This window comes from Bubalus kerabau, chromosome 19, assembly GCF_029407905.1.
Source record: "Bubalus kerabau isolate K-KA32 ecotype Philippines breed swamp buffalo chromosome 19, PCC_UOA_SB_1v2, whole genome shotgun sequence".
Taxonomy (NCBI): Eukaryota; Metazoa; Chordata; class Mammalia; order Artiodactyla; family Bovidae; genus Bubalus; species Bubalus kerabau.
The window spans coordinates 6,969,939-6,994,680 of NC_073642.1; the positions used below are offsets into that span (position 1 = coordinate 6,969,939).

General features: G+C 42.2%; 1 pseudogene; it reads left to right on the forward strand.

Annotated features, from left to right (window-relative positions):
- Window positions 1–5,213: 5,213 nt before the first annotated feature.
- LOC129634485 (40S ribosomal protein S3-like) lies at window positions 5,214–24,202 on the forward strand (annotated as a pseudogene).
- Window positions 24,203–24,742: the final 540 nt, after the last annotated feature.

Sequence of the window (24,742 nt, forward strand, 5' to 3'; positions counted from 1 at the left end):
ATATTACTCAGCTGTTGAAAAGAATGCTTGAATCAGTTCTAATGAGGTGGATGAAACTGGAGCCTATTCTACAGAGTGAAGTAAGTCAAAGAAAAACACCAATCAGATCAGATCAGATCAGTCGCTCAGTCATGTCTGACTCTTTGTGACCCCATGATTCGCAGCACGCCAGGCTTCCCTGTCCATCACCAACTCCTGGATTTCACTCAGACTCACGTCCATCGAGTCAGTGATGCCATCCAGCCATCTCATCCTCTGTCGTCCCCTTCTCCTCTTGCCCCCAATCCCTCCCAGCATCAGGGTCTTTTCCAATGAGTCAACTCTTCACATGAGGTGGCCAAAGTACTGGAGTTTCAGCTTCAGCATCATTCCTTCCAAAGAAATCCCAGGGCTGATCTCCTTCAGAATGGACTGGTTGGATCTCCTTGCAGTCCAAGGGACTCTCAAGAGTCTTCTCCAACACCACAGTTCAAAAGCATCAATTCTTCGGCACTCAGCCTTCTTCATAGTCCAACTCTCACATCCATACATGACCACAGGAAAAACCATAGCCTTGACTAGATGAACCTTTGTTGGCAAAGTAATGTCTCTGCTTTTGAATATGCTATCTAGGTTGGTCATAACTTTCCTTCCAAGGAGTAAGCGTCTTTTAATTTCATGGCTACAGTCACCATCTGCAGTGATTTTGGAGCCCAGAAAAATAAAGTCTGACACTGTTTCCACTGTTTCCCCATCTATTTCCCATGAAGGGATGGGACCAGATGCCATGTTCTTCATTTTCTGAATGCTGAGTCTTAAGCCAACTTTTTCACTGTCATCTTTCACTTCATCAAGAGGCTTTTTAATTCCTCTTCACTTTCTGCCATAAGGGTGGTGTCATCTGCATATCTCAGGTTATTGATATTTCTCCCAGCAATCTTCATTCCAGCTTGTGCTTCTTCCAGCCCAGCATTTCTCATGATGTACTCTGCATATAAGTTAAATAAGCAGGGTGACAATATACAGCCTTGACATACTCCTTTTCCTATTTGGAACCAGTCTGTTGTTCCATGTCCAGTTCTAACTGTTGCTTCCTGACCTGCATACAAATTTCTCAAGAGGCAGGTCAGGTGGTCTGGTATTCCCATCTCTCTCAGAATTTTCCACAGTTTATTTTTATCCACACAGTCAAGGGCTTTGGCAGAGTCAATAAAGAAGAAATAGATGTTTTTCTGGAACTCTCTTGCTTTTTCAATGATCCAGCGGATGTTGGCAATTTGATCTCTTGTTCCTCTGCCTTTTCTAAAACCAGCTTGAACATCAGGAAGTTCACAGTTCATGTATTGCTGTAGCCTGGCTTGAAGAATTTTGAGCATTACTTTACTAGCATGTGAGATGAGTGCAATTGTGTGGAGTTTGAGCATTCTTTGGCATTGCCTTTCTTTGGGATTGGAATGAAACCTGCCCTTTTCCAGTCCTGTGGCCACTGCTGAGTTTTCCAAAATTTCTGGCATATTGAGTGCAGCACTTTCACAGCATCATCTTTTAGGATTTGAAATAGCTCAGCTGGAATTCCATCACCTCCACTAGCTTTGTTCGTAGTGATGCTTTCTAAGGCCCACTTGATTCCACATTCCAGGATGTCTGGCTCTAGGTCAGTGAGCATATACCTGTGAAATACACTAAAAAAATTGACTTGAACCTATTTGCTGGACATGAATAGAGACACAGAGAACAGACTTTTGGACACAGCTGGGGCAGGAGAAGGTGGGACAAACTGAGAGAGTAGCATTGAACTATATACATTACCATATGTAAAACTGGAGAAGGAAATGGCAAGCCACTCCAGTATTCTTGCCTACAGAATCCCGTGGACAGAAGAGCCTGGTGGGCTGCTATGTGGTCCACAGCGTCGCACAGAGTTGGACATGACTGAAGCAACTTAGCATGCATGCATGCCAAGACTTAATTAGGATCAGCTAAGGAACACGTGTAACAGTTTAGGACTGTCAAAGGCAGCAGGAAAAGGTTTTAAGGTGAGGGGTTCAAAGAGTCATATTTTTTTATGCAGTTTTTTAAACTATCTCGGGATGTTTTCTGTTGAGTTGGGTCTTGAGAGACTGTGAACACCCAGAGGGGGCACCTTAAACTAACTTGCACTAAGGCTCCATATAGGCAGTTGGCAGCATTGTAAAATATACTCTTGAAACACCAAAGTCTGCACTGTAAGTCCACTGATCTGTTCCTTGCTTTTTTCTCACTGGTGCATTGTAGGGATCTTTCCCTATCAGCACATGTAGATCTCCTTCATTTCTATAACAGCTGCCAGTAATTCTTAGAAATTTATCAAGTGCTTCAGATCAGATCAGATCAGTTGCTCAGTCATGTCCAACTCTTTGCGACCCCATGAATCGCAGCACGCCAGGCCTCCCTGTCCATCACCAACTCCCGGAGTTCACTCAGACTCACGTCCATCGAGTCAGTGATGTCATCCAGCCATCTCATCCTCTGTCATCCCCTTCTCCTCCTGCCCCCAATCCCTCCCAGCATCAGAGTCTTCGCCAATGAGTCAACTCTTCGCATGAGGTGGATATTGTTGGTCACTTGAATGGTTTCTAGCTTTTAACTCTTATAACACTTCCATGAATATCCTTGGGAGGACATATCTAATTGAGGTTTAAAAATCCCCACTCTATTATTTACTGTGTAACCTGGAGCACATCTCTTGATCTCTTCACTTTCAGTTTACCTCTCTGTAAAATGTGCAGAGAGCCTTCTTCATTATGTCATTTTGAGGATTAAATGAGATGATCCATATAAGACATTTTTCAGCCCACCTTCACATAGTAAGCACTCCTCAGTAAATGTCAATTCTTCTAATTGTTCATAATTCCTATGGGGTAAGTTTCTACAAGTGAGATTTCTGGGTCAAGGCATGCATAGTTTTCATGCTAATAGATACAAATTGCCTTCCAAAAAGGTGAAAAAATTTAAGTTCTACTGACAGTGTTTGCGAGTAGCCATTTCTCTGATGGGAATCATCAACTTTTGACCTTTTCTTGTCTAAGAGTTTTAATATCTTACTGTTGTTTTGACTTACATTGCTTTAATGTGAATGGAATGGAACATTTTTGTTTCTTTTACTTGCTTACCCATTTTTCTAGTGGGTCATTTTCCTTAGGTGTCTATGCTGCTGCTGCTGCTGCTAAGTCACTTCAGTCGTGTCTGACTCTGTGCAACCCCATAGATGGCAGCCCACCAGGCTCCCCCGTCCCTGGGATTCTTAAGGCAAGAACACTGGAGTGGGTTGCCATTTCCTTCTCCAATACATGAAAGTGAAAAGTGAAAGTGAAGTCATTCAGTTGTGTCCGACCCTCAGTGACAACATTGTAAAGAAATTGACTTCTCTGTCTTTTCATTTTCTTTAATTGTCTGTTTGGGGTCTCCTTTCTGCAGGCTGGAAAGTTGTAGTTCCTCTTAATTGTGGAGTCTGCCTCCTTTGGCTGAGGTTGGACCAATGCCTTGTGAAAGAGTCCTGGTTGGGAGACTTCTGCCTGTGTTCTGGTGGATGGAGTTATATCTTGTCTCTCTGAAGGGCAGTGCTGTGTCCAGTAGTGTGTTTCAGGGTGCCTATGGGTTGGTGTGGCTTTGGGCAGCTAATATTCAGGGCTGTGCTCCTGTTTTGCTAAGAATTGGCATGGGGCATCCAGCCCCAGACCTCGCTGGTTTTTGGGTGGGGTTTGGTCTTAGTGTTGAGATGGAGACCTTTGGGAAGGCTCTTACCTATTAATGTCCTATGGGGTCGGGAGTTCTCTAGTGGTCCAAAGCCCTGGAGTTGAGTCTCCCACCTCTGGGGTCCAGGCCCAACCCCTGCCTGCAGCATCAAGATTCCACAGGCCACACAGCATAGAAGACAGAACCCCTAGACTAATGGTGAAATAACTCTTAACAGCGCAAGACCACTCAAAGAGATTCACACACTTCCATGGAGAAGGAAAAGGGGGAAAAGGAAGAAAAAGGGAAAAAAAAAGATAAAAAGAAGAGTCAAAAGAGAAGAGAGCAATCAGCCAATAATCAAATCCCAAATGAAAATGCATGCTGAAAACTATTAACAGACTTGCAAAGATACGAAGCCAAAAGCAAAAGATAGGAAATTGACTTCTATCATTTGTCACATAAAATTCTCTGTTTGCCTTGGTCTTATGATTTTATATGTGGTGATTTGGGGGAGTTCATTCATGATTTTTAATTTTTCCAGTAGTAAAATACATCATTCTTTTGCTTAACAGTCTCTGGAATCTGCTTCCTGCTTAGAAAGTCTTCCCTAAACAAAATTCAGGAATAAATACATAAAAAATACATTAAAATATATATAAATACATAAAAAATCAATCATACTTCTTTTTACAGCTTCCATGGAATCACTAATTCTCTGTCCCAGCTAGCATTTATTTTGTTGCAAGAAGATGGAAAGGAATTTTTTTTAATGGCTTGCTGGTTTTCCTCCAAGGCATTTGCTGAATTGTTTCTTTTTTCTTATGTATGGAATGCCACTCTCAAATTCCCATATAAATTTCATGTCTCCTGCCTCTGTGTACTTTCCATTCTGTTTCTGAGGTACTTATCCTATACTCTCTTTTTTTAGTTTGAATAACTTTAAAATTGGTTTTAATATGGTTGGGTCAGTGACCCATCTCTTCTCTTTTACTTCCAAAATTCACTGGCCCATTTTATTTCCAACATTTGTTTTATTAGGAGCTAGAAATTGCTGTTACATTCCTCCCCCTCAAATCTTGATGGTATGCTATTTTGAGATTGCTTTAAATTTATAATTAATATGGGAGTTACTGTTTTGAGTCATCCTAACCAAGAGTACAGAGAAGGCAAAGGCACCCCACTCCAATACTCTTGCCTGGAAAATCCCATGGACAGAGGAGCCTGGTAGGCGGCAGTCCATGGGGTTGCGAAGAGTCAGACACGACTGAGTGACTTCACTTTCACTTTTCACTTTCATGCATTGAAGAAGGAATTGGCAACCCTCTCCAGTGTTCTTGCCTGGAGAATCCCAGGGACGGTGGAGCCTGATGGGCTGCCTTCTATGGGGTTGTGCAGAGTCGGACACGACTGAAGCGACTTAGCAGCAGCAGCATCCAAGAGTAATGTGTATATTCCTATTCAGGTAAATCCTCTTTTGTGTCTTTCATTAGAATTGAGAGATTTTGTTCACATCGACCATGAACATTTCTCTTAAGGTTTTTACCAAGGTAATGTATCTTTTTTTATTATTATTAAAAATATGATCTTTACTTCCTGTGTGTATAAAGGTATATATACATATGTATATATATACACACAGGTATAATATTTAGAAAATTTACGGATTTTTGTATGTTAGTTGTGTAGACTGATGGTCCACTTGTATTCCTAATGGGTTTTCAGTTCAGTTCAGTCGCCCAGTCTGTCCGACTCTTTGTGACCCCATGAATCGCAGCACGCCAGGCCTCCCTGTCCATCACCAACTCCCGGAGTTCACTCAAACTCACGTCCATCGAGTTGGTGATGCCATCCAGCCATCTCCTCCTCTGTCATCCCCTTCTCCTCCTGCCCCCAATCCCTCCCAGTATCAGAGTCTTTTCAAAAAAGTCAACTCTTCGCATGAGGTGGCCAAAGTACTGGAGTTTCAGCTTCAGCATCAGTCCTTCCAATGAACACCCAGGACTGATCTCCTTTAAGAAGGACTGGGTGCATCTCCTTGCAGTCCAAGGGACTCTCAAGAGTCTTCTCCAACACCACAATTCATAAAATTAATTCTTTGGCTCTCAGTTTTCTTGCCAGTCCAAATCTCACATCCGTACATGGCCACTGGAAAAACCATAGCCTTGACTAGACGGACCTTTGTTGGCAAAGTAATATCTCTGCTTTTCAATATGCTGTCTAAGTTGGTCATAACTTTCCTTCCAAGGAGTAAGCATCTTTTAATTTCATGGCTGCAATCCACATCTGCAGTGATTTTGGAGCCCCAAAAAACTAAGTCAGACACTATTTCCACTGTTTCCCCATCTATTTCCCATGAAGTGATGGGACCGGATGCCATGATCTTAGTTTTCTGAATATTGAGCTTTAAGCCAACCTTTTCACTCTCTTCTTTCACTTTCATCAAGAGGCTTTTTAATTCCTCTTCACTTTCTGCCATAAGGGTGGTGTCATCTGCATATCTGAGGTTACTGATATTTCTCTCAGCCATCTTGATTCCAGGTTGCGCTTCTTCCAGCCCAGCATTTCTCATGATGTACTCTGCATAGAAGTTCAATAAGCAGGGTGACAATATACAACCTCAACATACTCTTTTTCCTATTTGGAACGAGTCTGTTGTTCCATGTCCAGTTCTAACTGTTGTTTCCTGACCTGCATATAGGTTTCTCAAGAGACAGGTCAGGTGTCTGGTATTCCCATCTCTTTCAGAATTTTCCACAGTTTATTGCGATCCACACAGTCAAAGGCTTTGGCATAGTCCATAAGCAGAAATAGATGCTTTTCTGGAACTCTCTGGCTTTTTCAATGATCCAGCGGATGTTGGCAATTTGATCTCTGGTTCCTCTGCCTTTTCTAAAACCAGCTTGTACATCTGGAAGTTCACGGTTCAGGTGTTGCTGAAGCCTGGCTTGGAGAATTTTGAGCATTACTTTACTAGCGTGTGAGATGAATGCAATTGTGTGGTAGTTTGAGCATTCTTTGGCATTGCCTTTCTTTGGGATTGGAATGAAACCTGAACTTTTCCATTCCTGTGGCCACTGCTGAGTTTTCCAAATTTGCTGGCATATTGAGTGCAGCACTTTCACAGTGTCATCTTCCAGGATTTGAAATAGCTCAACTGGAATTCTATCACCTCCACTAGCTTTGTTCGTAGTGATGCTTTCTAAGGCCCACTTGACTTCACATTCCAGTATTTCTGGCTCTAAGTGAGTGATCACATCATCGTGATTATCTGGGTCGTGAAGATCTTTTTTGTACAGTTCTTCTGTGTATTCTTGCCACCTCTTCTTAATATCTTCTGCTTCTGTTAGATCCATACCATTTCTGTCCTTTATCGAGCCAATCTTTGCATGAAATGTTCCCTTGGTATCTCTAATTTTCTTGAAGAGATCTCTAGTCTTTCCCATTCTGTTGTTTCCCTCTTTCTTTGCATTGATCGCTGAAGAAGACTTTCTTATCTCTTCTTGCTATTCTTTGGAACTCTGCATTCACATGCTTATATCGTTCCTATCCTCCTTTGCTTTTCGATTCTCTTCTTTTTGCAGATATTTGTAAGGCCTCCTCAGACAACCATTTGCTTTTTTGGATTTCTTTTCCATGGGGATGGTCTTGATCCCTATCTCCTGTACAATGTCACGAACCTCCATCCATAGTTCATCAGGCACTCTGTCTATCAAATCTAGTCCCTTAAATCTATTTCTCGCTTCCACTGTATAATCATAAGGGATTTTATTTAGGTCATACCTGAATGGTCTAGTGGTTTTCCCCACTTTCTCCAATTCCAGTCTGAATTTGGCAATAAGGAGTTCATGGTCTGAGGCACAGTCAGCTCCTGGTCTTGCTTTTGCTGACTGTATAGAGCTTCTCCATCTTTGGCTGCAAAGAATATAATCAATCTGATTTCGGTGTTGACCATCTGGTGATGTCCATGTATAGAGTCTTCTCTTGTGTTGTTGTGTGTTTGCTATGACCAGTGCATTTTCTTGGCAAAACACTATTAGCCTTTGCCCTGCTTCATTCTGTACTCCAAGGCCAAATTTGCCTGTTACTCCAGGTGTTTCTTGACTTCCTACTTTTGCAGTCCAGTCCCCTATAATGAAAAGGACATATTTCCTGGGTGTTAGTTCTAAAAGGTCTTGTAGTTCTTCATAGAACTATTCAACCTCAGCTTCTTCAGCATTACTGGTTGGGTCATAGTCTTGGATTACCGTGATATTGAATGGTTTGCCTTGGAAATGAACAGAGAGCATTCTGTCGTTTTTGAGATTGCATCCAAGTAGTGTATTTCGGACTCTTTTGTTGACCATGATGGCCACTCCATTTCTTCTAAGGGATTCCTGCCCACAGTAGTAGATATAATGATCATCTGAGTTAAATTCACCCATTCCAGTCCATTTTAGTTTGCTGATTCCTAGAATGTCGACGTTCACTCTGGCCATCTCCTTTTTGACTTCTTCCAATTTGCCTTGATTCATGGACCTGACTTTCCAGGTTCCTATGCAATATTACTCTTTACAGCGTGGGACCTTGCTTCTATCACCAGTCACATCCACAGCTGGGTATTGTTTTTGCTTTGGCTCCATCCCTTCATTCTTTCTGGAGTTATTTCTCCACTGATCTCCAGTAGCATATTGGGCACCTACTGACCCAGGGAGCTCCTCTTTCAGTATCTATCATTTTGCCTTTTCATACTGTTCATGGGGTTCTCAAAGCAAGAATACTGAAGTGGTTTGCCATTCCCTTCTCCAGTGGACCACATTTTGTCAGACCTCTCCACCATGACCCTCCCATCTTGGATGGCCCCACGGGCATGGCTTAGTTTCATTGAGTTATACAAGTCTGTGGTCCGTGTGATCAGATTAGCTAGTTTTCTGTGATTATGCTTTCAGTGTGTCTGCCCTCTGATGCCTCTCACAACACCTACCATCTTACTTGGGTTTCTCTTACCTTGGACGTGGGGTATCTCTTCACAGCTGCTCCAGCAAAGCGCAGCTGCTGCTCCTTACCTTGGATGAGGGGTATCTCCTCATGGCTGCCCCTCCTGACCTTGAACTTGGAGTAGCTCCTCTCGGCCCTCTGCACCCGTGCAGCCACTGCTCCTTGGACATGGAGTAGCTCCTCTTGGCCTTCCTGTACCCACGCCACTGCCACTCCTTGGACATTGGTTTTCAGCTCTTCCTAAAAATCAGGAATGGATGTGGATATTTAATTACATTTCTTGGGGTGCTGATCTAGTAGATTTTTACTCTGTTAATGTGATCTCATATTAGTTTCTTACTACTGGCTATCTGCCTGCAATGCAGGAGAGCCAGGTTCAATTCCTGGGTTGGGAAGATCCTCTGGAGGAGGAAATGGCAACCCATTCCAGCCTGGAAAATCCCATGGACAGAGGAGCCTGGCAGGCTACAGTCCATGGAGTTACAAGAGTCAGACACGACTTAGTGACTAAACCACCACCACCGGACTAGCCTGGTATTCAGGGAACCAACTCTTGGTCATGTATTATTTTAAAATTTACTGAAAATAGGTTTTTGCTAATATTCTGTTGAACATTTTAGAATGAATTTTATTAAAGTATTTTTCTACAGTTTTCTACTTTTGTTCTAAATGTTCTTTGTATAAATATTGTGTAGAGCTGATAAAGAAAAATTGGAAAGGTTCTTTTCTTGCTCCTTTTTAACTGTATTCTTTCCCTTATTTTTTTTGTTATTGCTTGCTCTGAGTATTGCATTTTATATACATAACTGATCACTGGTTTTGGCATTTTACAAGTTCAAGTGAAGTGCGAGAATCTTATTTCCCTCTGTCTCTGTACCATCCTCCATTTTTAATTGTTTAAATATTTCCTGTATATACTTTGAGAATCATCAGATAATGTTATAATTTTTGCTCCAATCCTCAAAGTTAATTTAGAAAAGTTGAACAAAGAAGGCTACATCTTTGCTTTCACTCATACCCTTTTTGTTGTATTCTATTCTGTCTTGAGATTCTAAGATTCCTGCTTTTATTGTGTTTTCCTGTTTCAAGGACTCTCTTTGAACATTGTTTAGGATAGATGCTTATAATATTTCATTTCCTTTACCTGATAATATTTTCATTTTCCATGCATTTCTGAAGGACAGGTTCACTGAATATAGAATTACAGAATAAATGTATACTTAAATAACTATCAAATTATAGTTATTTTCTTTCAGCACTTGGAAACTGTTGTGTCACTTCTTCCTGGTCTTCATGGTTTCTGATGAGAAATCTGCTGTGATTTGAATTATTTATACCCTATTGATAGGTATTATTTGTGTCTTGCTGCTACAAGAATTTTTTCCTTTGTTTTTAGTTTTTAAGTTTGATTATGACATGTAGGGGAAACCACTAGACCATTCAGGTATGACCTAAATCAAATCCCTTATGATTATACAGTGGAAGTGAGAAATAGATTTAAGGGCCTAGATCTGATAGATAGAGTGCCTGATGAGCTATGGAATGAGGTTCATGACATTGTGCAGGAGAAAGGGATCAAGACCATCCCTATGGAAAAAAAAAAGCAAAAAAGCAAAATGGCTGTCTGGGGAGGCCTTACAAATAGCTGTGAAAAGAGAAGTGAAAAGCAAAGGAGAAAAGGAAAGATATAAACATCTGAATGCAGAGTTCCAAAGAATAGCAAGAAGAGATAAGAAAGCCTTCTTCAGCGATCAATGCAAAGAATTAGAGGGAAACAACAGAATGGGAAAGACTAGAGATCTCTTCAAGAAAATTAGAGATACCAAGGGAACATTTCATGCAAAGATTGGCTCGATAAAGGACAGAAATGGTATGGACCTAACAGAAGCAAAAGATATTAAGAAGAGGTGGCGAGAATACACAGAAGAACTGTACAAAAAAGATCTTCACGACCCAGATAATCACGATGATGTGATCACTCACCTAGAGCCAGAAATACTGGAATGTGAAGTCAAGTGGGCCTTAGAAAGCATCACTACGAACAAAGCTAGTGGAGGTGATGGAATTCCAGCTGAGCTATTTCAAATCCTGGAAGATGATGCTGTGAAAGTGCTGCACTCAATATGCCAGCAAATTTGGAAAACTCAGCAGTGGCCACAGGAATGGAAAAGGTCAGGTTTCATTCCAATCCCAAAGAAAGGCAATGCCAAAGAATGCTCAAACTACCGCACAATTGCACTCATCTCACACACTAGTAAAGTAATGCTCAAAATTCTCCAAGCCAGGCTTCAGCAATACCTGAACCGTGAACTTCCAGATGTTCAAGCTGGTTTTAGAAAAGGCAGAGGAACCAGAGATCAAATTGCCAACATCCGCTGGATCATCAAAAAAGCAAGAGAGTTCCAGAAAAACATCTATTTCTGCTTTATTGACTATGCCAAAGCCTTTGACTGTGTGGATCACGATAAACTTTGGAAAATTCTGAAAGAGATGGGAATACCAGACCACCTGATCTGCCTCTTGAGAAATTTGTATGCAGGTCAGGAAGCAACAGTTAGAACTGGACATGGAACAACAGACTCGTTCCAAATAGGAAAAGGAGTTCGTCAAGGCTGGATGTTGTCACCCTGCTTATTTAACTGATATGCAGAGTACATCATGAGAAACACTGGAGTGGAAGAAACACAAGCTGGAATCAAGATTGCCAGGAGAAATATCAATAACCTCAGATATGCAGATGAAACCACGCATATGGCAGAAAGTGAGGAGGAACTAAAAAGCCTCTTGATGAAAGTGAAAGAATAGAGTGAAAAAGTTGGCTTAAAGCTCAACATTCAGAAAACTAAGATCATGGCATCCAGTCCCACCACTTCATGGGAAATAGATGGGGAAACAGTGGAAACAGTGTCAGACTTTGTTTTTCTGGCTCCAAAATCACTGCAGATGCAGCCATGAAATTAAGCTTACTCCTTGGAAGGCAAGTTATGACCAACCTAGATAGCATATTGAAAAGCAGAGACATTACTTTGCCAACAAAGGTTCGTCTAGTCAAGGCTATGGTTTTCCAATGATCATGTATGGATGTGAGAGTTGGACTGTGAAGGAGGCTGAGCACCGAAGAATTGATGCTTTTGAACTGTGGTGTTGGAGAAGACTGTTGAGAGTCCCTTGGACTGCAAGGAGATCCAACCAGTCCATTCTAGAGATCAGCCCTGGGATTTCTTTGGAAGGAATGATGCTAAAGCTGAAACTCCAGTACTTTGGCCAACTCATGGGAAGAGTTGACTCATTGGAAAAGACTCTGATGCTGGGAGGGATTGGGGGCAGGAGGAGAAGGGGACGACAGAGGATGAGATGGTTGGATGGCATCACTGACTCGATGGACATGAGTCTGAGTGAAGTCCGGGAGTTGGTGATGGACAGGGAGGCTTGGTGTGCTGTGATCCATGGGGTCGCAAAGAGTTGGACACGACTGAGTGACTGAACTGATGACATGTACTGATAATGAATTTCTTTGTGTTTATCCTGTATGTGTTTGCTTAGCTTTTAAAATCTGTATGTTTATGTCTTTTACTGAATCTGAGAAATTTTCAGTCATTATTTATTTGAAGGCTTTTTCAGCCCCCTCTTTTTCTCCTTTTCACTTGGGACTCAAATGACACAAATGTCAGCACTTTCATTAGACTCCCATAAGCCCATGAGGTTTTGGTTTGGTCATGGTTTTGATTTTAGTTTTATTCACTCTATTTTCTCTTTCTTGTTTAGACTGGACATTTTTTACTGTATTAATTTCCAGATCATGAATTCTTTCCTCTGTCCTCTCCATTTTGTTGTTGAGAGAAACAACGTAAAACTCCACTGAGTTTTAAAATTTTAGTTATTGTATTTTTTAATTCTAAGATTTCTATTTGGTTTTCATTTATATCTTTATTACTGAAACTTATTATTATATCTTTATTGGTGAAACTTTTTCACATTTACATTTGTTTCAAGCATGTTTGTAACTGTTCCTTGAGGCATTTTTAAAATTGAGAACTGCTTTAGAGTGTTTGTCAAGAAGCAAATAATAAAATGAAAGTAGAAATGAATAAAAGTGAAAGCAAAAACAATAAGAAAAAGCAATGCAATGAGCTGATTCTCAGTTTAACTGTAGAATTACCAAACATGTTTAAAAGTTAACACCAATTTTACACAATCTCTTCCAGCAAGATAAGAAGGTGAAAACATTTCTGAAACCAGTATTGCCTCAAAAATTACCACAAATACAGTACAAGAAAATACAATCATCTATCAAAATCTCCCATGACTTTGTTGCAAAATTCCTCAACAGAATGCTAACAAATTGAACCCAGCATTGTGTTTTTATAAAATGATACACCATCACCAAATGTGACTATTCCTGCTATGTGAGACTAGATCAATGTTTGAAAATCAATTATCTTAAGCAATGGCACCCCACTCCAGCACTCTTGCCTGGAAAATCCCATGGATGGAGGAGCCTGGTAGGCTGCAGTCCACGGGGTCGCTAACAGTTGGGCATGACTGAGCAACTTCACTTTCACTTTTCACTTTCATACATTGGAGAAGGAAATGGCAACCCACTCCAGTGTTCTTGCCTGGAGAACCCCAGGGACAGGGGAGCCTGGTGGGCTGCCGTCTATGGTGTCACACAGAGTCGGACACGACTGAAGCAACTTAGCAGCAGCAGCAGCAGCAACCATACGAACAAGTTAAGAACAAATAATATATGATTTATCAATCAATGCAGGAAGAGCATTGGACAAAATCTAATAAACACATTATGAAAACTCTCATCAATCTAGTAATAGAGGGAAATTCTTCAACTTAATGAAGAGCACCTACAAAGTAACCTACAACTAACATCATAGTTAAAGGAAAGACAATGCTTTCCCCTTAAGACGGTGATTGAGGCAAGGATGTCTCCTCTTAGCACTGTTATTCTGACCACCTGGCAACATGGCATTGGAGGTCCTAACTGCTGTAATAAGACAGTAAAAAGAAACAAAATGCTCACAGATTGAAAAGGAAGAAAAGAACTCCTTATTTTCTGGTGACATTATCAATGTAAAAAATACTAATGAATCTACAAAATCCTCACAAAATTTCACCACATATGAGCTCATCGGGTCACAGGACATAAAATCATCAAAGAATTAACTGAAATGCTACTTATTAAAAATGAACATGTAGAAACAAATTTAAAGCATGATTCCATTTCTAATTTTCCAATAAAATGAAAAACTTACCTATAAGTGTAACACATTCAGGGTCTGTATACTGAAATTTGCAAAATTCCAAGGAAAGAAATAGAGAAAGACTTAAAAAATAGAAGATAAGTCCTATGTTCATGGATTGGAAGACTCAACTTAGTAAAGATGTTGATTCTCTGCAAATTGATCTCTAGTTTTAATAAAGTTTTTATCAAACCACCACTTAATTTTGTTTGTTTTTGTGGACATCAACAAGCTTTTTGTAAAATCTATATGGGAAGGTATGGTAGTGGAGTAGGTAAAACAAGTTGAAAAGAATAAAGTCGTAGGAGAAGCTTTGACACTAAAGCTTACTACGTAGCTTTACAGTAGTCAGCGCAGAGTGGCATTGGTAGAGGGATGTCTGTGTGTATGTGTGTGTGTGCTCAGCTGCTCAGTCATGTCTCACTGTGTGTGACCTCATAGACTATAGCCCACCAAGCTCTTCTGTCCTTGGAATTATCCAAGCAAGAATACTGGAGTGGGGAGCCATTCCTGATAGCTTATGGTGAACGGTGTCGGATACGTGACCTCCAAAGAAGAAAAATTAGCTTTGGGACCAGAGACAAGGCTTAAGGCGCTTACAGCTTCATGTGGCAAAAGTTTTATCACAGTGAAAAAGAGACAGAGATAGTGTCTGACACAGACATTGAAGGGGCAGAGAGCGCCCCACTGGCCTGTCTTATCAGGTCTTTTACATACTTTTTCAGTTGGTTATTAACAATAGAAAGGTCTTAACAAACCCACTCTGGCAACATGCATCTTAAGATAACAAGATTAGTCAGAAGGTTCTTAAGAAGGAGAAACATGTCCTCAAGCAAGATACATTGTTGTTATATAACTGTTCAGATCAGATCAGATCAGCCGCTCAGTCGTGTCCGACTCTTTGCGACCCCATGAAATCACAGCACGCCAGGCCTCCCTGTCCATCACCAACTCCCGGAGTTCACTCAGACTCACATCCATCGAGTCAGTGATGCCATCCAGCCATCTCATCCTCTGTCGTCCCCTTCTCCTCCTGCCCCCAATCCCTCCCAGCATCAGAGTCTTTTCCAATGAGTCAACTCTTCGCATGAGGTGGCCAAAGTACTGGAGTTTCAGCTTTAGCATTATTCCTTCCAAAGAAATCCCAGGGCTGATCTCTAGAATGGACTGGTTGGATCTCCTTGCAGTCCAAGGGACTCTCAAGTGTCTTCTCCAACACCACAGTTCAAAAGCATCAATTCTTCGGTGCTCAGCCTTCTTCACAGTCCAACTCTCACATCCATACATGACCACAGGAAAAACCATAGCCTTGACTAGACGAACCTTTGTTGGCAAAGTAATGTCTCTGCTTTTCAATATGCTATCTAGGTTGGTCATAAGTTTCCTTCCAAGGAGTAAGCATCTTTTAATTTCATGGCTGCAATCACCATCTGCAGTGATTTTGGAGCCCAGAAAAACAAAGTCTGACACTGTTTCCACTGTTTCCCCATCTATTTCCCATGAAGGGATGGGACTGGATGCCATGATCTTCGTTTTCTGAATGTTGAGCTTTAAGCCAACTTTTTCACTCTCCACTTTCACTTTCATCAAGAGGCTTTTGAGTTCCTCTTCACTTTCTGCCATAAGGGTGGTGTCATCTGCATATCTGAGGTTATTGATATTTCTCCCAGCAATCTTGACTCCAGCTTGTGTTTCTTCTAGTCCAGGGTTTCTCATGATGTACTCTGCATATAACTTAAATAAACAGGGTGACAATATACAGCCTTGACGAACTCCTTTTCCTATTTGGAACCAGTCTGTTGTTCCATGTCGAGTTCTAACTATCGCTTCCTGACCTGCATACAGATTTCTCAAGAGGCAGATCAGGTGGTCTGGTATTCCCATCTCTCAGAATTTTCCACAGTTTATTGTGATCCACACAGTCAAAGGCTTTGGCATAGTCAATAAAGCAGAAATAGATGTTTTTCTGGAACTCTCTTGCTTTTTTGATGATCCAGCAGATGTTGGCAATTTGATCTCTGGTTCCTCTGCCTTTTCTAAAACCAGCTTGAACATCAGGAAGTTCACGGTTCACGTATTGCTGAAGCCTGGCTTGGAGAATTTTAAGCATTACTTTACTAGTGTGTGAGATGAGTGTAATTGTGCTGTTAGTACAGAGTTTAAGGAAAAACTTACCCCTGAGCAAGATGAGTTGTTTTATTGTGTAATCATTAGCTCTGGGCTTAAAGAAAGTTAGTCTTTGAAGAAATAGATTGTTGCCATAACAACTCAGAGTTGAAGAAAAAAAATCTTACATGACTAAGAAAGAGGAGAGTAGAAAAAAAAAGTTTGTCCTTTACTCCTCCTCAAGAGCCCTAGACTCCTTATCTACCTACCTAAGAACTAGCTCTCTCATTCCCTTCTCCAAGCCAGGCTTCACCAGTACATGAACCGTGAACTTCCAGATGTTCAGGCTGGTTTTAGAAAAGGCAGAGGAACCAGAGATCAAATTGCCAACATCCACTGGATCATCGAAAAAGCAAGAGAGTTCCAGAAAAACATCTATTTCTGCTTTATTGACTATGCCAAAGCCTTTGACTGTGTGGATCACAATAAACTGTGGAAAATTCTGAAAGAGATGGGAATACTAGACCACCTGATCTGCCTCTTGAGAAACCTGTATGCAGGTCAGGAAGCAACAGTTAGAACTGGACATGGAACAACAGACTGGTTCCAAATAGGAAAAGGAGTTCGTCAAGGCTGTATATTGTCACCCTGCTTATTTAACTGATATGCAGAGTGCATCATGAGAAATGCTGGGCTGGAAGAAGCAAAAGCTGGAATCAAGATTTCCAGGAGAAATATCAATAACCTCAGATATGCAGATGACACCACCCTTATGGCAGAAAGTAAAGAGGAACTAAAGAGCCTCTTGATGAAAGTGAAAGAAGAGAGTGAAAAAGTTGGCTTAAAACTCAACATTCAGAAAACTAAGATCATGGCATCTGGTCCCGTCACTTCATGGGAAATAGATGGGGAAACAGTGAAAACAGTGCCAGACTTTATTTTTCTGGGCTCCAAAATCACTGCAGATGGTGACTGCCGCCATGAAATTAAAAGATGCTTACTCCTTGGAAGGAAAGTTATGACCAACCTAGATAGCATAGAGAAAAGCAGAGATACTACTTTGCCAAAAAAGGTCCATCTAGTCAAGGCTATGGTTTTTCCTGTGGTCATGTATGGATGTGAGAGTTGGACTGTGAAGAAGGCTGAGCGCCGAAGAATTGATGCTTTTGAACTGTGGTGTTGGAGAAGACTCTTGAGAGTTCCTTGGACTACAAGGAGATCCAGTCACTCCATCCTGAAGGAGATAAGTACTGGGCATTCATTGGAAGGACTGATGCTGAAGCTGAAACTCCAATACTTTGGCCACCTCATGCGCAGAGCTGACTCATTGGAAAAGACCCTGATGCTGGGAGGGATTGGGGGCAGGAGGAGAAGGGGACGACAGAGGATGAGTTGGCTGGATGGCATCACCGACTCAATGGACATGAGTTTGTGTGAACCCTAGGAGTTGGTGATGGACAGGGAGGCCTGGTGTGGTGCAATTCACGGGGTCGCAAAGAGTCAGACACGACTGAGCGACTGAACTGAACTGAACTGAACTTCCCTTCTCCAGACTACCTTCATGGCCCAGGGATTGAACCTGGGGCTCTGCATTGCAGGTGGATTCTTTACCATCTGAGCCACCCGTGAAGCCTGGCAAGGGATAGACACAAAGATTAATGGAACCAAAGAGAGAACCCAGAAATTCATCTACACAAATACGTCCAACTTATTTTGACAAAGGCGAAAAGCCATTCAAATAAGGAAAGATAGCATTTTCAAGAAAGTGTGCTAGAGAAATGAGACATTAAATGAGCCTCAACCCAAATATCATGTCTATATGAATCACAGACTTAAAAGTGTAAAATAAAAACTGTTAGAGAAAAAAAAAAATGGGAGAAAGTCTTGAGGTTCTGTGCTAGATAAAGAATTCTTACACTTGACACCAAAAGTATGATCCATAAGAGAAAAATATTGATAAATTATACCTCATCAAAATTAAAATATTTGCTCTGTAAAAGACTTTGTTAAGAGGATGAAAAGGTAAGCATATCTACAGACTAAGAAAAAATTTTGCAAATCATATATTTGAAAAGGGACTTGTATGCAGAATATACAAATAACTCTCAAAATTCAATGTCAAAAAAACAATTGAATTAGAAATTGGGGAAAAGTTATGAACAGATATTTCTATTCATGAGGATATATAGATGGAAAATAAGCACAGGAAAAGATGTTCAATATCAGTAGTCATTTGAAATTACAAATTCAAACCACAATGAGATATTGCTACACAACTTCCAAAATAATTAAAATAAAAAATATTGATAACACCAAATGCTGGTTAAGAGGCAGAGAGACTTCATCACTCATTTATTGCTTGTAGGAATGTAAAATAAACATCCACTCTGGAAAACAATTAGAAATTGCTAGAAAACTAGCAATTAAAAAACAAAAAACAAACTAAAGAGGTAACTACCATATGAATCACGAACTGCACTTGAGCATTTATCCCTGAGAAATGGAAGCTTCAATTCACACAAAAATGTATATATAAGTGTGCACAGTAGATTTATCAATAATAACTCCAACTGGGGCTAAGAAGAGGAGGTTCGTCGCTGATGGCATCTTCAAAGCTGAACTGAAATGGTCTTTCACTGAGGAGCTGGCTGAGGTGAGGTCCATGTTACACCAACCAGGACAGAAATCATTACCTTGGCCACCAGGACACAGAATGTTCTTGGTGAGAAGGGTCGGTGGATTCCGGGAATTGACTGCTGTGGTTCAGAAGAAATTTGGCTTCCCTGATAGCAGAGTAGAGCTTTATGCTGAAAAGGGAGCCACAGGAGGTCTGTGTGCCATTCCCAGGCAGAGTCTCTGAGTTATAGACTGGTCGGTCCTCCACTTCCTGTGCGGCGGGCCTGCTGTGGTATGCTGCAGTTCCTCCTGGAGAGGGGGGCCAAAGCCTGTGAGGCAGTAGTGTCTGGGAAACTCTGAGGACAGAGGGCTAAATCCATGCATGGCTAAGTCCACGCGTGGCTAAGTCCACGCAGAGGGCCTCATGAGCCACAGTGGGGACCTGTTAACTACTATGTTGAGCCTGCCATGCGCCCTGTGCTGCTCAGACAGGGTGTGCTGGGCGTCAAGGGACAGAGCATGCTGCCTTGGGACCCAACTGGTAAGACTGGCCCTAAGAAGCCTCTGCCTGATGATGTGAGCATTGTGGAAGCCAAAGATGAAACGCTGCCCACCACCCTAGTCTCTAAACAGAAGAGTGGGAAGCCTGAGCCGCTTGCATGCCCCAGCTGGTACCCACAGCAAAATAGGTCTTCTTGGCCATTGGATCTGGAGTTTGGATGCTGCTCTATAAAGATGTTTAATAAAAAATTTTTTAAAGAAAAAAAATAAATAACTCCAACTGGAAACAATTCAGTTGTTCTTCAAGGGATGAATGGTCAAACATATTTGTACATCTGTATCATGGAATTCTGTGAGTATGGTTTCAGTGTGTCTGCCCTCTGATGCCCTCTTGCAACACCTACGATCTTACTTGGGTTTCTCTTAACTTGGGCGTGGGGTATCTCTTCACAGCTGCTCCAGCAAAGCGCAGCCAATGCTCCTTACCTTGGACGAGAGGTATCTCCTCACTGCCGCCCTTCCTTTCAATGTGGGATAGCTCCTCTAGGCCCTCCTGTGCCTGCGCAGCCATGGCGTGGGGTTGCTCCTCCCAGCTGCCGCCCCTGGCCTCAGGCTTAAGGGCGTGGGGTATCTCCTCCCGGCCGCCAGCCCTGAACTCAGATGCGGGGTAACTCCTCTCCTCGCAGCCCCTGACCTCGGACGCTGGGTATCTCCTCTCGGCCGCACCCCCTGACCTCGGACGTGGGGTAGCTCCTCTCGGACGTTCCTGCGCCGTCGCAGTCTGGCACTCTCGGCTGCTGCCCCTGACCTCGGACATGGGGTAACTCCTCTTGGCCCTGCCCTTCAGGCATGGGGTCCTCCCGGCTTCTGCCCCTGACCTCGGACGTGGGGTAACTCAAGATGAGCGGGTCAGTATTCTCAGCCTTGTCTAACTCAATGAAACTAAGCCATGCCCGTGGGGCAACCCAAGATGGGCGGGTCATGGTGGAGAGATCTGACAGAATGTGGTTCGCTGGAGAAGGGAATGGCAAACCACTTCAGTATTCTTGCCTTGAGAACCCCATGAACAGTATGAAAAGGCAAAAAGATAGGATACTGAAAGAGAAACTCCCAAGGTCAGTAGGTGCCCAATATGCTACTGGAGATCAGTGGAGAAATAACTCCAGAAAGAATGAAGGGATGGAGCCAAAGCAAAAAGAAGACCCAGCTGTGGATGTGACTGGTGATAGAAGCAAGGTCTGATGCTATAAAGAGCAATATTGCATAGGAACCTGGAATGTCAGGTCCATGAATCAAGGCAAATTGGAAATGGTCAAACAAGAGATGGCAAGAGTGAATGTCGACATTCTAGGAATCAGCGAACTGAAATGGACTGGAATGGGTGAATTTAACTCAGATGACCACTATACCTACTACTGTGGGCAGGAATCCCTCAGAAGAAATGGACTAGCCATCATGGTCAACAAAAGAGTCTGAAATGCAGTACTTGGATGCAATCTCAAACACGACAAAATGATCTCTGTTCGTTGCCAAGGCAAACCATTCAATATCACAGTAATCCAAGTCTATGCCCCAACCAGTAACACTGAAGAAGCTGAAGTTCAATGGTTCTATGAAGACCTACAAGACCTTTTAGAACTAACACCCACAAAAGATGTCCTTTTCATTATAGGGGACTGGAATGCAAAAGTAGGAAGTCAAGAAACACCTGGAGTAACAGGCAAATTTGGCCTTGGAATATGGAATGAAGCAGGGCAAAGACTAATAGAGTTTTGCCAAGAAAATGCACTGGTCATAACAAACACCCTCTTCCAACAACACAAGAGAAGACTCTATACATGGACATTACCAGATGGTCAACACCAAAATCAGATTGATTATATTCTTTGCAGCCAAAGATGGAGACGTTCTATACAGTCAGCAAAAACAAGACCAGGAGCTGACTGTGGCTCAGATCATGAACTCCTTATTGCCAAATTCAGACTTAAATTGAAGAAAGTAGGGAAAACCACTAGACCATTCAGGTATGACCTAAATCAACTCCCTTATGATTATACAGTGGAAGTGAGAAATAGATTTAAGGGCCTAGATCTGATAGAGTGCCTGATGAGCTATAGAATGAGGTTCGTGACATTGTACAGGAGACAGGGATCAAGACCACCCCCATGGAAAAGAAATGTAATAAAGCAAAATGGCTGTCTGGGGAGGCCTTATAAATAGCTGTGAAAAGAAGAGAAGCAAAAAACAAAGGAGAAAAGGAAAGATATAAACATCTGAATGCAGAGTTCCAAAGAATAGCAAGAAGAGATAAGAAAGCCTTCTTCAGCGATCAATGCAAAGAAAGAGGAAAACAACAGAATGGGAAAGACTAGAGATCTCTTCAAGAAAAGCAGAGATACCAAAGGAACATTTCATGCAAAGATGGGCTCAATAAAGGACAGAAATGGTATGGACCTAACAGAAGCAGAAGATATTAAGGAGAGATGGTAAGAATACACAGAAGAACTGTACAAAAAGATCTTCATGACCCAGATGATCACAATGGTGTGATCACTGACCTAGAGTCAGACATCCTGGAATGTGAAGTCAAGTGGGCCTTAGAAAGCATCACTACGAACAAAGCTAGTGGAGGTGATAGAATTCCAGTTGAGCTATTCCAAATCCTGAAAGATGATGCTGTGAAAGTGCTGCACTCAATATGCCAGAAAATTTGGAAAACTCAGCAGTGGCCGCAGGAATGGAAAAGGGCAGTTTTCATTCCAATTCCAAAGAAAGGCAATGCCAAAGAATGCTCAAACTACCGCACAATTGCACTCATCTCACACACTAGTAAAGTAATGCTCAAAATTCTCCAAGCCAGGCTTCAGCAATATGTGAACCGTGAACCTCCAGATGTTCAAGCTGGTTTTAGAAAAGGCAGAGGAACCAGAGATCAAATTGCCAACATCTGCTGGATCATGGAAAAAGCAAGAGAGTTCCAGAAAAACATCTATTTCTGCTTTATTGACTATGCCAAAGCCCTTGACTGTGTGGATCACAATAAAGTGTGGAAAATTCTGAAAGAGATGGGAATACCAGACCACCTGATCTGCCTCTTGAGAAATTTGTATGCAGGTCAGGAAGCAACAGTTAGAACTGGACATGGAACAACAGACTGGTTCCAAATAGGAAAAGGAGTTCGTCAAGGCTGTATATTGTCACCCTGTTTATTGAACTTATATGCAGAGTACATAATGAGAAACGCTGGGCTGGAAGAAACACAAGCTGGAATCAAGATTGCCAGGAGAAATATTAATAACCTGAGATATGCAGATGACACCACCCTTATGGCGGAAAGTGAAGAGGAACTCAAAAGCCTCTTGATGAAGGTGAAAGTGGAGAGTGAAAAAGTTGGCTTAAAGCTCAACATTCAGAAAACTAAGATCATGGCATCTGGTCCCATCACTTCATGGGAAATAGATGGGGAAACAGTGGAAACAGTGTCAGACTTTATTTTTCTGGGCTCCAAAATCACTGCAGATGGTGACTGCAGCCATGAAATTAAAAGGCGCTTACTCCTTGGAAAGAAAGTTATGACCAACCTAGACAGCATTTTCAAAAGCAGAGACATTACTTTGCCAACAAAGGTTCGTCTAGTCAAGGCTATGGTTTTTCCTGTGGTCATGTATGGATGTGAGAGTTGGACTGTGAAGAAGGCTGAGCACTGAAGAATTGATGCTTTTGAACTGTGGTGTTGGAGAAGACTCTCGAGAGTCCCTTGGACTGCAAGGAGATCCAACCAGTCCATTCTGAAGGAGATCAGCCCTGGGATTTCTTTGGAAGGAATGATGCTGAAGCTGAAACTCCAGTACTTTGGCCACCTTGTGCGAAAAGTTGACTCATTGGAAAAGATTCTGATGCTGGGAGGGATTGGGGGCAAGAGGAGAAGGGGACGACAGAGGATGAGATGGCTGGATGGCATCACTGACTCGATGGATGTGAGTCTGAGTGAACTCCGGGAGTTGGTGATGGACAGGGAGGCCTGGCGTGCTGCGATTCATGGGGTCGCAAAGAGTCAGACACGACTGAGCGACTGATCTGATCTGATCATGGAATTCTATTCAGTAATAAAAAGGAATAAACTACACACAACAATCAATATCTTAAGGAAATTATGCTGAGTGAGAAAAACCAATCTCCAAAAGTTACATACTGAATGATTCCATTTCTATAATATTCTTGAAAGTGAAAGTCGCTTAGTTGTGTCTGACTCTTTGCAACCCCATGGACTATACAGTCCATGGAATCTCCAGGCCAAAATACTGGAGAGGGTAGCCTTTTTCTTCTCCAGAGGATCTTCCCAATCCAAGGGATCCAACCCAGGTCTCTTAAACTAATATAATTATAGACATGAGAAACAAATGAGTGGTTTCTAGGAGTTAGGATTTGAGGGAGGGTTGGCTCCAAAAGGGTAGCCCAAGGGAACCTTGTGGTGACGGAGCAGTTCTGGACCTCAAGATGCTAGATGCACAAAGCTCCTATGTGACAAATTTCATAGAATCACACACACACACACACACACACACTCTCATGCACATGATTGTTTATACAACTGGCAACACCTTAATAAACTCTGTGGGTTGTACTAATGTCAGTATCATGGATCTGATATTATAGTCACGCAAAATGCTACCTTTGTGGATTAGGGGTACAGAGTACACAGGACGTACTATACGCTTTTCCCTACCTACGGCAAATCTTCTTCCAAATAAGTTTCTTAAATTTCCTTGTCACATAACTCCAACTTCTGCATCTTCTCAAAATCAGTGTTTGTTGATTGTATTTTCTCATTCAGGTTGAGATTTTCTGACAATGATTTTCAATTGAGTCCTGAACACTGTGAGTATTGTGTTATGAGACACTAGCTTTTATTCAGGTCTCCTGTCTTACCAGTGCCTACTTACAGCCTTCTGGAGGTGGAAGTCCAGCGCCCCTACTTTGCCTGTGCTGAGACCCAGGGACAGAAGGTGCCCCGTTACTGTAAGAGCTCAGGGTCCCCACTAGATGTTCGCTGACACAAACACCACCCTGGGGCTTCTGTACTCCCACTGACACTGCAGAGCGGGATAAGGACTCACTGTTGTTGGGAGGCTATAAAAGTCTCAGCTCCCCACTCCAGCATCTCTGATACCACCAACCCATTGCGGGTGGGGTTATGTCTTGTCACAACTTGTGAGCGTCTAGGCCCCTCTTATATTCTGGTTACAGGAGTAGGGTGAGGCCCTTGTTTTTTCCACAGTGCTTGACCGGAGTAGGGGAGTTATCACCTAGAAGTGTTCCGTCTTGCTAGGCTGCCCCTTCCCTCATGTTCTAGGCAGAGCAGGCTTTTTGGAGGGCTGTCTGTGTTGTTGTTATTTCTGGATTGCTGGCTTATCCAGCTCCCACTGTTGGACACAGGAGGCAGAAAGAAAACCTGAGGGAACCTGCCCCTGTGTTGTTCTTTGGTCCTGCGGTCCCAGCCAGCCTGACTGCTTTTCTCCACCTCTCAGTGTCTTCTTGCTCTCATTTGATGTATAGTATCCAGAGGTTATAACTGTGCTTAGTGGGAAGAACAG